This window comes from Siphateles boraxobius, unplaced genomic scaffold (genome assembly GCF_051911475.1).
Source record: "Siphateles boraxobius isolate OS27281-9 unplaced genomic scaffold, OSU_SipBor_1 53, whole genome shotgun sequence".
Taxonomy (NCBI): Eukaryota; Metazoa; Chordata; class Actinopteri; order Cypriniformes; family Leuciscidae; genus Siphateles; species Siphateles boraxobius.
Window position 1 is genome coordinate 13,388,229 of NW_027509175.1, and position 15,516 is coordinate 13,403,744.

Consider the following 15,516-nt stretch of genomic DNA (forward strand, 5'->3'; position numbering starts at 1 on the left):
ACATCAGGTTTTTGAATCAGATCAGTTTTGATCAATCCTCCACACTGTTATTTTGTAAGTGATGAAATTAGGACCGTTTGTTCAGACAGTGTGTAGTTGACATCATAAATGCATCCATTGTTAAAGTAATGATGTCAACGTGAGAGCATGAGACTTTCTCACTTGCATTTGCTCATGTCCATAACTGACATTTTCGTTTCACATATTCATGCATATACTGTTACTCACATAGTTTGTTGTATGAGGAAAGAATGAGTGAAAATTCTGCCACTATTGTACACTTTGTGAGATGATATCCAAAACTAATTTGAATCTTCAGACTGATAATGTAATTTCATCAGATTTCAAATCAAACATTTCAAATCTGGTTTGGATCAAGTTTTAAAACGTGTGTGTCTGTATGTGTGTGTGTGTGTGTGTGTCTGTAAATTCTATGTTAATTTAGTGGGGAAAACTATCTAATATAAAGTGACAGCTCAAGAGGACTGTGCTGCAGTTAATTAAAAAGTGATGATTTAGTGTTGATACAGTAAGTGTTCTTTATAGATTTACTAAAGACACATTCATAATTTGTGAAAGCATATATTTTTGGGAGAATACTTTGAAGAATAAAACTTTATCAAACTATTGTTTCATCTTTGTTAAATCGTTTATCTAGAAAGATCCAGAACTCAGTCAACAGTTTTTGGTGTGATTCAGATCGACTACTAAAGCAAGAAATGAAAGAACTGCAGTTAACTACTGTTAAAAAGCAACATAAAGCCTCTCTTATATAGCAACAGTTTCCCGCCTCAGGGGAAAGTGAACTCGACTGGATGAGATTAGGCGTCTCACCTGCAGTGTCCCGCCGGCAGCAGGAACGGTTAAGACTCAGTTAGTGCGACTGATCCCGGAGAGATCTTTGATTCTCCCGGTGTGTCGCTCTACTATCCTCACCTGCCGATGGGGAATAAACGGCTCACACCGGCACTGAGCAGATAAATGACTCAACTAGCAGACAAACTTGAGAGGAGATTATGAAATGCAATAAGCTTCCTGTGCACCATTACATACAGTAGAAGGCACGCTTGAGGAAATTGCTGTATTGGTCTGTCTGTGTAAGAGAGAGGGAATAATGAATGGCTTAGATAGTGCATGCATGGGAGCAGTCAGGAAAGGCACTAATGCATAGATATGATTTATAATTCAGCAGATATGACAGTAGTGTCACGGTGAAGGGATGGTATCAAAGGGGTCGATGCAACCTTTTATGCAGAGGCTTTTATATATAAAGTTATAATCAACACTTTTCATGATTAGTTAATCTCAGCAGCTGTAAAAGTTTTCAAAAGAGTTTCACATGTAATACTTATTTCATATGCAATGTCGTTACCCAATCACAGCAGTGAAGTCTGAAAGAGACAGTGTTTCAATCAAAGGGTAGAAAATGGCATTTTAATTCTAAATTATGTTTATGATGTACAAACCATACTGAAGTTATAACTGCACCTCAATAAACATTATGAAACTTACAGGGGAAAAAATGCAATTCACGACTTGTTTAAATTGCATCCAGATGCACCGATTTCTTCAGCTAAACGACACTAGGTTTTACAAGGTTCAGTAAAGTTACTTTAATTGGGTGTTTACGGCTGTTTTCACACATACATATATATATATATATATATATATATATATATATATATATATATATATATATATATATATATATATATAATACTCTTTAATTACTTTCCACTTATTTTTAATTTTGAGCTTGTCTCACCTGGACTTTAACCTTCTCTTTAATAATGTTGATTTAAAAAAAGCATTCATATTATTATTTTTTATGTGTATTTTTTAAATAAAAGTATTTCCATCCACAAATATTGTCAGAGATGTTCACTTGGTTCAAAGGGAAATTAAATTGCATTACCATCAAACACAATCAAAAGTGTACATGAACCTGAAGACCATTATCAGATCTTTAATACAGGATATAAGCATTAAACATTATATTATTATTATTATTATTAGCCTATTAAAATGATACTACATTAATAGACATTATATTGTTATTCTTTAAATATAAATATTACTTTTGGTACTGTTTGTTATGCTTTTTTTCTGATATAAAATATTACATTTATTAAATATTAGTTTTTGGACATGCAACATGGTATTCTTAATAGTAACTTGTATGCAAAAACCATGGTACATGAATATGGTATTTATTCAATATGTACCATGCTCTTCTGCCAGCATCCCTGTACCTCCACCAATGTACTTTTGTTGTATGTTGCTTTGAAAACAAAGCATCTGCCTTGCAATTACATTTGAATGTAAACCATGCTTTAAATATATCTTTAGATGTCCCTGATAGGGAATTAAGAGAAAAACACTCTATAATTACTGTATGATTGTCCATATATGAAGACAGATGTAATTGAGTGCTTTCTGAAGCTGAGGTTCTCGACAGGTGGAAATGCACAGAGATCAGTGCCGTCGAATCCTCTGGACTGACTGCGCTCTCAATGAAGCTAATTACATCTAATTACCCACAACTGCTCGTTTCTATTTCAGTCTTCAACTACCGGCGCTCAAAAGTAAGAGATTCTTAAGAACTTCTGTGCACTGTGTGAGAGCGATACGTTGCTCGACTTTCTCTTTTCCCTGTTCTTTACTTATTGATTGACTTGAGCTTCAGAAAGGCACCATCGCTGTTAGAGGCTTTCAATCATTTACCGTGATTAAAGTCTCTACCGCACTTTCCTTGCACTAAACACACAGTGTGAATTTCTTACAGTGCTGCGTGAATAAAGCAGATGATATTTGCAGTATGCATTAGGACTTTGCTTTCATGTCTTCTGTAGCTTTTTTTTTTGCTTTCTGTAATCCAGAGTGAATGGTGAAATAGGGCCTAATTCTGGCCATGAGCGTTGAGTGCAGTAACATTTGCTCTGATAAGTGACTTGGGTATAGTCGGTGTTATCTGAAAGCTGTTTGCAATTACTCGAAACTAATGAATGATGAAGAATTCAGTGACATGCTGTTCTGATTCAGTGTTGTGCTTCACATCATGTGGCACTAATTCTTTCTTGTTCGCTACTAATTATCATGAACATGTTTTCAGCTGTGCTTTTCACCCACAGGTAAATCTCTTTATTTCAGCCCTATAATGCTTTCCCTTTTTTTCTGTTTTTCCATTTCTATTTGAAATGTCACATTAATACATTCTCTGAAGTGCAACCTTTAGATAGCAGACTTAAATTTAACACATTTTTAATAAAAATGTTTGCATGATAAAAAAAAGGTCTTCACTTCATATTTGAGTGTGATAAACAAATAAAGAGATTTACCTGTAGGTGAAAAGCACAGCTGAAAACATGTTCATAATAATTAATAGCGGACAAGAAAGAATGCTTTTCTGCGATTCTACTCCTGCTGCTTCACTAAGCTGGTTTCTACGTTACACTACTAGTTGGACTCACTTTCTCACACTCTGCAACTTTTTCTCTGTGTACTTTGGATATGCTACAGGATTTGCCAAACCAGTGGCTTTTCCAGTTGCTACGCTACCTTGCAGAGTGGTTGACGGGCTACTTTCAAACCTTGGCTTTATTCTGACGATCCCCAAACTGCCAACAGTTGTAATTCCTCTGACAACGGCTTGTTTCTCCACAGTAGTCTCTGTTGAAGCTTGGATGGTCCGCGCTTGTAAGCTACCACTAGCTAGCGTTGGACAAGCTAGTGGTCTCCTCCGGCATCATGGCTTTCTTAAAGTACTGCGCTCTGGAACTCAAGAATCTCAACTCGCACATCGTACCGAGTAAAGTTAGCCTTGAGGTGATTAAATCTCTCCATCTCTTACGCTTTCTTACCTTCTTGCTCTGATCTGCCCCACCTCTACAGCTACCATCTTGCTTGGTGACTTTAACATCCATGTTGATTCCAGTAATGTTTATGCTGCAGAATTTTTGTCACTACTGGACTGCTTTAATTTTACACAAGATGTCAATGGCCCCACACATGCTAAAGGTCATACACTGGACATGTTATGCTCCTTGGGTATAACCCCCACCCATCTACAAACTGTTGACCTGGCTATTTCTGATCACCTTGCCGTCATGTTCTCTGTCTTTGTGCACACACACAGTAAGTGTGTTAAAAGGATCATTGCATATCGAAACATCAAACAACTGTGCATACAAAGACTGTCCTGCACTCTTGCAGGCCATCTTGTTGGCTGTCCCCCAGGCTGCACAGTTGATGACCTTGTTGATCACTACAACATGGTCCTGTCACATAGTCTGGACTCTGTTGCCCCCCTCATCACTCGATCTGTCTCCTTCTCCTGTCCTGCTCCCTGGTTCACTGCTGAACTCCTTGATTTGTCTGAAGTTGAAGTTCTTGAGCTAGTGTCAAAAGCAAAGGCCATGACCAGCAAACAGGATCCAACACCGACTGCCTTGGTCAAGGCATGTCCTCCAACTCTGGACCCCACACTGGTCAACATCATCATCACCTCGCTGTCTTCTGGGGTGGTCCCAACCAGCTTTAAAACTGCTGTGGTAATCCCTACACATTAAAAACCTGGTTTGGACCAAGAAGATCCAAACCACTACCGCCCAATCTCCAACCTACCCATTCATATGCAAGTTATTGGAAAGAGCTGTGGCTTCCCAGCTCAACCACCATATGCTACAGCACAACCTCTACGAGCCATTTTAATCTGGTTTCAGGACTCATCATAGCACAGAAACAGCCCTCATCAAAATCACAAATGCATTTCTCATGTCAGCATCTTAATTCTTCTCGACCTCTCTGCAGCCTTCGATACAGTCTCCCACTCCATTCTTCTCACTCGCCTCTCTGAACTCATTGGCCTCACTGGTACTGTGTATTCCTGGTTTCAATCCTATCTCATCAACAGGCAACAATACACCACCCTTAAGGGCATCTGCTCTGAACTGGGGCCAGTCTCACACAGCGTGCCTCAAGGATCCGTGCTTGGCCCACTACTATTTAATATCTACATGCTACCTCTTGGGATGATCATCCGGAAACATGGTCTACATTTCCACTGCTATGCTGATGACACTCAGCTATACATCAGTACTAAGCCTTCTACTCCCCTTCCACCAGTGCCGCTTATCAACTGCTTGAAGGACATAAAGAACTGGATGGACAATAACCTCCTCAAACTCAACAAAGACAAAACAGAACTCATTGTGTTTGCCCCGCAGTCACTACTTAAAAAGGCTGATTACATCATACTGGATGTGGATGGCTGCTCAATCTCTTTATCCCCTCAAGTACGCAACCTGGGCGTCATCATGGACTCCACCCTCTCCTTCCAACAACACATCAAAAACACTACTAAAACTACTTTTTACCATCTTAAGAACATCTCCAGACTCCGAAAGTGTCTCTCCAACTCTGTAGCTGAAACCCTCATTCACTCCTTTATCACTGCCCGACTTGACTACTGTAACGGTATCCTGTTCGGTCTGCCCAGCAAGGCTACTGACAAACTCCAGTATGTCTAGAACTCTGCGGCTAGGATGCTCACCCACACAAAACTTGGACTTCACATCAATCCCATCCTGTAGAAGCTTCACTGGCTGCCAGTTAAGTCATGAATCAAATATAAAATCCTCCTCCTGACTTACAAATCTCTCCATGGACTTGCACCTCAGTACCTCACTGATCTACTCCATCCCTACACTCAGTCACGGTCCCTGCGGTCCGCTGAAAATGACCTGCTCCAGACTCCGGTCATTTGGTGACAGAGCCTTCTGTGTTGGTGCACCATCACTCTGGAACAAGCTTCCTCTTGTCATCCACTCTGCCTCCTCTCTAATAACCTTTAAAAACCTGCTTAAAACACACCTCTTCACTGAGGCCTAGGTGGCTTTATCCCATCTGGCCTCACACCTCTAAATGCAATATTTGCCAAATACACAGATGTTTCAGAGATATTGTCATTCAATACTTTATGTATTGACAGCCCGATCTCATGAAAGTGCGTACAACATACAACGAATGTTATTTCTCATGCCATTTATACGGCAAAAATAGTTTTTGCGTGCATATTTTAAACACTTTATGGTGTGTAATACGCACGCACTCCCCACCCCTAATCCTAATCAAGGGGTTTTCAGTGCGTAGGATATGCAAGCAAAAAAACATTTTTGGCGTATAAATGGTATGAGAAATAACATTCGTGGTATAGATATGCACTTTCATGAGATTGTGTTGGTACTGGGTTCCTTTTAACTATTTAATGATCTTGTTGTTTTTTTTGTTGTTTTTTAATTGTATGACTATATGATCTGTAGCACTTTGAGATTGCTGTAATGTAAAGTGCAATACAAATAAAATGTATTATTATTATTACTGCTTCATACAGCATCTGTTTGAACAAGAATAAAGTGAAGCCTATAGCTACTATCAATGAAGTGGAGTCAACGTTTTTTAATCAGTTTTATTTTGATAAACATGACACAATATAACATCGCGACTACATGAAAAAAGAGTGTTTACTGTTATAAAAAAATTATTTGTGAGCTTTAGTGGAACTAAAGGTGTGAGAATAAACACGAAACGCATGTGATCGTTGTCATGCGGTGAATCGTGGAACAGCTGTGTCATCATCAGAGTTCGTGCGGCTGCTCTCGAATCGCTCTCGCGGTACTGTGATGGCATACGTCACAGTCACGTTACGTCGGGGCTGTATCAAGTCGGACAAAATTTCTAACCAACATGCACTGCTTCAAGTCTGCCGCCGATCGGTCTGCACAGCGCTGCATGAAGTCCAAGCCTAATGGCTCTCTTATTGAATGAGCCATTGAATCATTGATTCACCCGAGTCGTTCAAAACATTCGATTCGTGTGTTGCTCGGAGAGGAACACCTGTTCTACTCTAATGTTTATGTAATATTTTCGATGGGAAAATTGAGCAAAAACAGACAATATTGTGTCTAAAATATCACACAATATTAACTTTTTTTTTAACTGTTGTTTGAAATCAATATCACATTTGCACTCCTGCTTTTCAGGACAATAACAGCACTCGTGTGATACTCGTTACAAGTGTGAAATTGTTTAACTATGTCATATGATAAAAATATTAGACAAAAACTCATCAAGGTGCATTTTTTGCCCCAATATCTTGAATTTTAGGGGCATTAAAAACTGCATTCTATTGGCAACAGCAGTCAGTTTTATACACAGTATATATATATATATATATATATATATATATATATATATATATATATATATATATGTACAGTATATAGTTTTGTTATTTATTATATGTCAACCTGTGGTGTTATGGCTGTACGGTTCCTTGGCAAGATGATGACTCAATACTGAGGGCAGGAATCTGTCCGAAACCATCCATCAGTTGTCATATAAAATCTTAAAGAAGCTCCATCTTCATAGTTTGACCTATTGTCAGGCGTCTTTAAACTAGCTGATCCTTCTAGAACAGAGTTCATTGCAAGTACACACATTCTACAGCTGAAAATGTGAAGGAATGTTTATTTGCAACAAATTATAAATAAAAATTAACTTTAATTATGATTGCCAGTAGATTAAAATTTAAATGTGATGCCTTTTACAGACTTAGAAATGGCCAAAATAATATACTAATATAATGTTAATAACGCTCATTTAGTACTGTATTTAGTGATTTTAATACCCTGCATTGCTGCTCTTTTAATTATAATAAAAGTGAATAGAAGTATCATTAAAATGTCATAAAAGCATACACTGTATACATTATTTTTGTCATTATTGATAATATTGATGCATGAGAGAAGTAGTGACCTCTGATTCATGAACGAACACATGATCCTTTTGAGTCAGATCTTTTGAACGAATCAGACTAATCAGGCTCTGCAGTTCAACTCACTGACTCAGTGATTCAGTCTAAAAGATTCGTTCACAAATCCGACTGATTCGGTTCTCAAGTTCAACAGTTGACTGGACTATATGACTGAAGAGTTATAGGGCTCGAGTCAGATAGACTATTGTTATGATTCTTTTGCATCCTTTTTGAAGCTTTCATTCTGGGGTGAACTTTTCCTTTAAACATATTTTATCAGTTCATTTGATGTAAAATTACTTTTTGAGGGGGGAAATAATTGGATATCGCACCTTCACATCAGCACTATCAGCGGGACTTCAATGTCCCTGGTTTATTTGGGCTCTTAATGCTCCTAATGTTCAGTCTCAATAATACGATTTTCATATTCGCTTTGATCTCTGGCCTCCCTCTCAATGATAAGATGTGATTTTAATGTCTGTTCAGAAAAGCTGAATATTTTGGGTGGCGAGCGGTGAAGAGTTATGTGACTCGCCTGCTCGAGTGCCTATTTATCTCGGAGCGATGATATTAGCATCAGACCAACATTTGTGCAGCTTAGACTAAAGATGAATACCAATTGATTATCATCTATGGCCTCATTGTCTGGATGAAACATTTGCACAATGGAGCATAAATTATAAAGTCTCTGATTTAGCTCTCAGAGTAGACATCACATCACTGAGTATAACCGCTACAGGCTAAAGAAGAAAAAGTAAATCTGAAATCGTTAAACGAATCATGAACTGTGGTCAGAACAAAGAAAATAAGTGCCAAAGCTCAGCTCCGGAAAAAAGAGGATTTTTGTATTTTAAAATGCGCATCCTGAAACTTTCCACAAATAGGGTACAAACTGGTGTCCATTGCTTTTTTTATATATAAATTGGTTGTCAATCGTCAGTAAAATTAACACAACAAAAGGTTTGGTTACACTTTATTTTAAGGTGTCATTGTTAGTGTAATTATAATTATATGTTTAAGTACTGTGTAATATGAATTAACTACATGTACCTAATGTAGGGTTAGGGTATGATTAGGGTTTGGTTGAGGAAAAACAGTGTTTTATCAACATGTACACACACAAACCAGCTTCAGTGTTTGAGGGCGGGGCGAAGACGACATTGTTCGCAGGCAGCCAATGAATACCATAGGTGGGAATTATGCAAATTTGTTACATTTGTTGACTGGAATTATTGACGATAGTTTAGGTGATCCAGAATTGTGTGAACTTTGATCTTTAAAACTTTGCAGACCTTTTACACTCACAAACAGGCTATATTACAGCATAATATATATAATATATCAACTAGCTCCTAGTGGAAAAACTACGAGAAAGTTCCCAGAATTCATCGCGAATCACTGGCGAGATGGCTTCGCAAACGGTTAAACATTTAAATTCAGCCCCAGATGACACCACCATGCACTTTATTTACTCTTAAAGTAATAATATAGTCATTTACATTAAGAAATTATATAATAAATGACCTTTCCGAAACAGAAAAGACATACATTTCGAGGAAGGAACATTATAATCATCATGTTTCCTCAGAGGTAAGAGCAGCGGCGCTCATTGTCAGTCGTTGTCATGGAGAAATCCTGTAAAAACTTCCGTTATGTCAGAGCGATCATCGACAACTGATGACGTATCGGGTTCATGAAGGCTTGTTAAATTTCGTAGGGGAATATTTTAACCCCTTGGCCCTTGTAACTCTGTTTTAAGGGCCAAGGGGTACACTCGAAAACAGGGGGTAGGGGCAAGGTGTGAAATGGGATTGAGCCTAAATAACACATGGTTACTTTGGAAAACAGTCTCAACCAGTCGAACCACAAATGTCGTGCTACATCCAGGTAGTCACAGTTCAGCTCACGTATCACGGCGTTCGTGGTTCGACTGGTCGAGACTGTTTTCCAAAGATGGCTCCTGCCTACGTGAAGTGTACTGTCTTTACAAAGTATCTTCTTATTAAACTGTCTGTACACTTAAAATAGTTCTCAATGCTTCGGTTTGCAGGTAGAGACCCTCATTATGCTACCGTGTTAGTGTGCGGCTATTTTGAGCCTTTTTTAGTGGTATTTACTAGCGTTTTCATTTTTACTTATTCAATGCCCCATACACTAGCATTATAAGCTAATCTGTGCTGTGGTTAAACTAAAACTAACGTTAAAACTGGGTACATTCGATTATCATGAAAACACATCCCAGAGAACGGTTGACTCGGCACTCATGTGTTATTTAGCCCTAGGTTAATTTGTGGCCGGTAATATGAATGTAATATAAATTACATATTCAATTGCATGTATATTTCTTTATTTTAAATTGAATGACTTTATTGTTAGAAAATAACTACACAAATCATGGTTTCAAACTGTATTTAGGCATTGTTAAATTTTGATCACAGGGCTTCAAATCTTCCATTGTAATCTCTCAGCAAAACTCTTCTTTGAGGATTTGGGAAAGTGTTGGCCTCCTGAGACCTTTTTTGAGAAACTTTCAGAAGCGATTGCTCACTCGCTGTTATCAGTACAGTGCCGTATCTCAACAAATGGTGTTTGATGATAACCTTCCACAGAAACAGCTCTGAGCTCTTCTCCCTGCTAATATATGTTATCTAGGTTGTCATCCAGCACAAATACTGCAGGAAGCAAAACTGTCTGAATGAAAGGATGACTTCAACTTCGACAAAGTCTTCTCTAGGTATCTTGGCACAAATAGAGGTAATGTTTCACCGAGCAGGGCTGCTTTGTGATGAGACCATCAGTAATGCTGTAGATATGTCAGCAAAGTGGCCAAAGACCATATTACATCAGCACAAACACACACTCACAAGACAACAGCCTTGCTTATTTATACTAGTGCAATGCCCGTGCAAAATCTGTTTTTGTGTGTTTTTAGTAATTGTTTGGTTTGGTATGTTTGAGTAGCTGAATAGCATAGGCTACTATTACACAGGAGCCTGAACTCTGAGAAAACGATAACGTTAAGCGCACCAGAATAAAATATAATATTCAGAATTAGACAGTATAGCTGACTTACAGACTCAGTTAACATCCACGAATGAATAAGTGCGACGATTCAGGGAGCAGCGACACAGTGATCTCCGAGAAAACGCTACGCTTGAGCAAACAGTTTGTGAATGGGCTACTACAAAGATGGCCGTGAATAAAATATAATATCCAGATATTTTTAAACCACAACCCTCTAATGTTAGAATGTTTATTTTTAAACCACAACCTTCTAAACATCTTCAATGTGTGCTTCTTTTACGGAGATAAGTGAATAACAGACACACAGACAGACGTTTCTGTAATTTATAGATAGATGTATGTGTGCCTATGTGTAAAGGTTATATTATATTTATATATACTGTATATTATACGTGTGTGTGTACTGTACAATTTTGTAATCGCGATTAATCGATTTGACAGTATGTATGTGCAAAATCAGTTTTTGTGTGTGTTTTTAGTAATTGTTGGTTTGGTGTGTTTGAGTGCTCATTGTTACAATTACACAGCAATCGAGGCAGTCATGGCCTAATGGTAACAGAGTTGGACTGGTGACCCAAAGGTTGCTGGGTCGATTCCAGTACCGGCAGGAATATGACTGAGGTGTCCTTGAGCAAGGCACCTAACCCCCAATCGCCCCAATCGCCCCAATCCAAACACGTTTGCAGTGTGTGTGTGTTCACAACTCTGCTCCTAATGTGTGTGCACTTACTTGGATGGTTTAAATGAAGAGGTCAAATTCCAATTATGGGTTACCATACTTGGCCATCACGTGTCACTTTCACTTTCAAAAGTTCAGTGCATTTTTATTTGTGCATGGTAGAAAGCAAATACTGATACTGACATAATGACACACAATAAATATGGAAAATTGAACTACATATATAACTAATTACTGACAACTAACTGCTTCAATGTGTGCTTCTTTTACTGATATATTTAACTATATGTTTAGCATTTCTAAACCAAACAACGTTAAACTTGGCACTACACTTACTCGTGCCCGTAGCAAGACACCTGTCAAGTTTGAAATTCAGTGGACAACCGGTTCGAGATATATGCGATTAACAGACACACAGACAGACAGATGCTCCTGTCATTTATTTATAGATAGATAGATAGATAGATAGATAGATAGATAGATAGATAGATAGATAGATAGATAGATAGATAGATAGATAGATAGATAGATAGATAGATAGATAGATAGATAGATAGATAGATAGATAGATAGATAGATAGAGCAGGTCTTGACCGCATTACAGTTCCAAATCACTTCGCCAAATGATTTAAGTTATTTCAAAGGTCCTTAAAGCCGACAACAGCAAAAGAACTAAAACCCACAAACACACTGATCAAGCAAATAAATATAGTAATCAATAGGATAAAAACGACAAAAATATTTCCATGTTTTTTTTGCCACAAATGTATGTTTTATTATGTACGGAAAGCACATACTCTCTTCCTCTTGCTAGTAGTGGGAAGTTCAGATCATATCTTTGAGTCTCGTTCAGCAAAATGAACTAATCTTTTTTCGAGTCATTTGGTTCATTTCAGCATAATATAATTAAAATGGCATGTTAAATATCCCAACACATCTAGTACGTATGATTACATTTGTAAAAAGTTTAAAAATAAACTATAGGGAAATGCAGCCATAGCCAAATTATAAGAAACCGAAATGTTATTAATTGATTAGTTGTTGGGTCTTAAGTTCAGGATATTGCAGTTTGATTCTGTTGGTTCACCTCACCTCCTGATCCGAGACGTCCTTTCCTTTGCAACCTCATATTTATCAGGTTAGTTCTCCTCTCGTGTCTCGAGACGTTAGTTGTCGACTCGTGTCTGACTATGATCTGTCTGCTGGGCCGACCGTGCCGTGTGTGATACAGCAGGGTCACGTGACCGCTGGTATCTCGCATCAAATACAACATTAGATTAGTATTATATTGACTGCGTCTGAATGTATATTGTTTTATATTTAGGAATTAAAATACAAAATATGTGCAATAAACATTATCTGAAAAATAAAAGTTCCATCTTATTAGCCTATTGTCCCTGTCCGTCTCTTTTCTAAATGTTTCTTGTGCATCTGTGATGTGTTTTATTATATATTATACATTAACTATAACATAACTACTATTATATTATACAACCCCTTAACTGTCACATTACAAAACATATTATACTCTAAAACTGCAAGAAAATTAAAGCAAAAAATCTGAACAAGTTGTGTTCCAAATTTTAGGTTGATATCTCAAAAAATGAGTTTACAGTAAGATTTTATTCAGACGCAGTACCCAACTTTTTCACTAGGTGAACACCAGACTCCATTACTGCCCATATAAGAGCGCCTCCATTTTCATATATGTTTTGAGTGATCTGAACCATGTATTTCCATAATTTTCATACAATTTATGAAGTAGACATCCTATTCAGAAGTAGTATAGGTGGTTTGGGAGTATTTGATTTGAATTCAACCTCTAATAAATGCATAAAAAAGACCACATATGTGCATTATAGCTCGCAGCCGCATCACAAATCGAGAATCCATAATATTTTTCTTTATATTTAAAACATTTTCAGACCTTTTTTTCTCATAAAATGGAATTGGTGTTATCTTTTGAACTCTTGGCATGAAAACAAACTGAGGTTTCTACCAATCTTTCATAATTTTTCATGTTTATTGCTATTTCAAAATAAAGGCCTAAATACTCCTAATGAATATGAAATATTCTTGTTGCAAATTGATAAATTACTGCTCCTCTGTAGTTTATTTTAGAAAACAGCCACCAAATATGAAAACTAGGGATTTTAAGCTTTCAAATGATATATAGTTTGTCAATATTACTTTAGGTTTTTACTAAGATATTATTGTTTTAAATATATAACTTAAGGATTAACTACAAGCTTGTTTGTAAAAAGGTTGTGAATTAGTAGGCTATTCAAAACGGTGACAAGTCTCGTGACAAAAGAACGAGGATTCAAACCCGAAGACTCGAAAAAAATGAACTAATCATATTTCTTTCCGGTACTGACAGCATAGCCTATATGGACTGACAGGAAGAATGAAAGACTCGGACCCGGCCGAACACGAACTCGAGACTCGAAAGATGATCTAATCATTTCTCTTTCCGGTACTGACAGCATAGTCTGAATGGGACTGACAGGAAGAACGAAAGACTCGGACCCGTCCCGAACCCGAAGACTCGACAGAGATGAACTAATTTCTGTTTCCAGTACAGATTCAGGACCCATATGTTGCGCAATGCGCATGCGTGGTCAACACAAAATGAACGAATCACTCTCTGAGACAACTCGGTATTCCCGAGTCATATTAAAGATTCGTTCAAAATGAACAAATCGTTCATGAACGACTAGGGATGGGACGTTATGAAAATTTAATATCACGATTATAGTGACCAAATTTATCATGATTATTAATATTATTATTATTGATGTTATTCATTATCTACTGATGCTCACATTGAAAACATTTCAACAAGTTTTATATTTAAAAAAACAAAAACAAACAACAAATAAAACAAGCATCTCTATGCACTGTTTAAAGCAAGATTCTATTCTGTGGCATTTCCTTCCTTATAATGACCGTCGTCAATAGCAACGCATGTTAACACAGCGCACATGCATGTATACATGAATATCAGTCACATGACCTCTTACGTCATCCGCTCTATTTCCAGTTGACTGCCGCCATCTTGAGTACCTGCCGGGTACTGTCTACAAAACTGACGGCATTAGCTAGGAAGCAGATTTTCTCTGTTTGTTTCACTTTATACATAACCAACTTTGTTTATGTAAACCCTGTGTGTATTTGACAGTATTCACGCAATAAGACTAGAAAGATAACTTCGTTCAGTAACCTGTCGCTGTTATTAGACAGGCTTAGTGCGCGGGCGCTTCGGGTGTACGCGCTCAGAAAAGCGCTCGTTAGAACCGCGCATCAACACGTGAATGACTTGTTAGCACATGCAAATAATGAACTTATGTGAACTGCATTGCCCCGTTCCTTTGCGTTAACATTTGATGTGAATATACGTCGCGTTGTAGCCTATGCTGAGACGGAGGCGCCAGAACTGCAACTGATAGAATGCACGATACTACGACATTTCTTCAAAAGCAAATGGTGGATATATTTTAATCCACGATCATAAATCGTGATATCGCACACCCCTAAGATAGCGTAAGCTCATTATCATTTACATCCACTCACCACAGACAACATGAACACTGCACAGAGAGTTTGCACACACAAACCACTGTTATAACATAAAAGCAAGCAGCTGTGTGCATGGTTGGGCATGATATGATTGAAGGATTTTGACTGAATGCGCGCAAAGTGCGCTCCCTTAACAATTCCTAAAAAGCTGACATCAGTTAATCGCGATCTCACATCTGTTAATATCAATTAAGCTGACTGCACAATGAATCTTTCATAATATATACACTTTTTTTGTTAAAATTAGAGGATTTGTCGGCATACAGAGCTCTGAACAAAAAGTCAGTTTTGAGCATAGAGGTTTTGAGCGGTGAGGAGAGTCTATCTTAAATGCTTCTGATTGGCCTTTGCATTGAAGAAATCAACACGTATGTCTGTGATTGGCTGCATCGCTCAACGCTGCAAACGTGTTTTAAAAGGA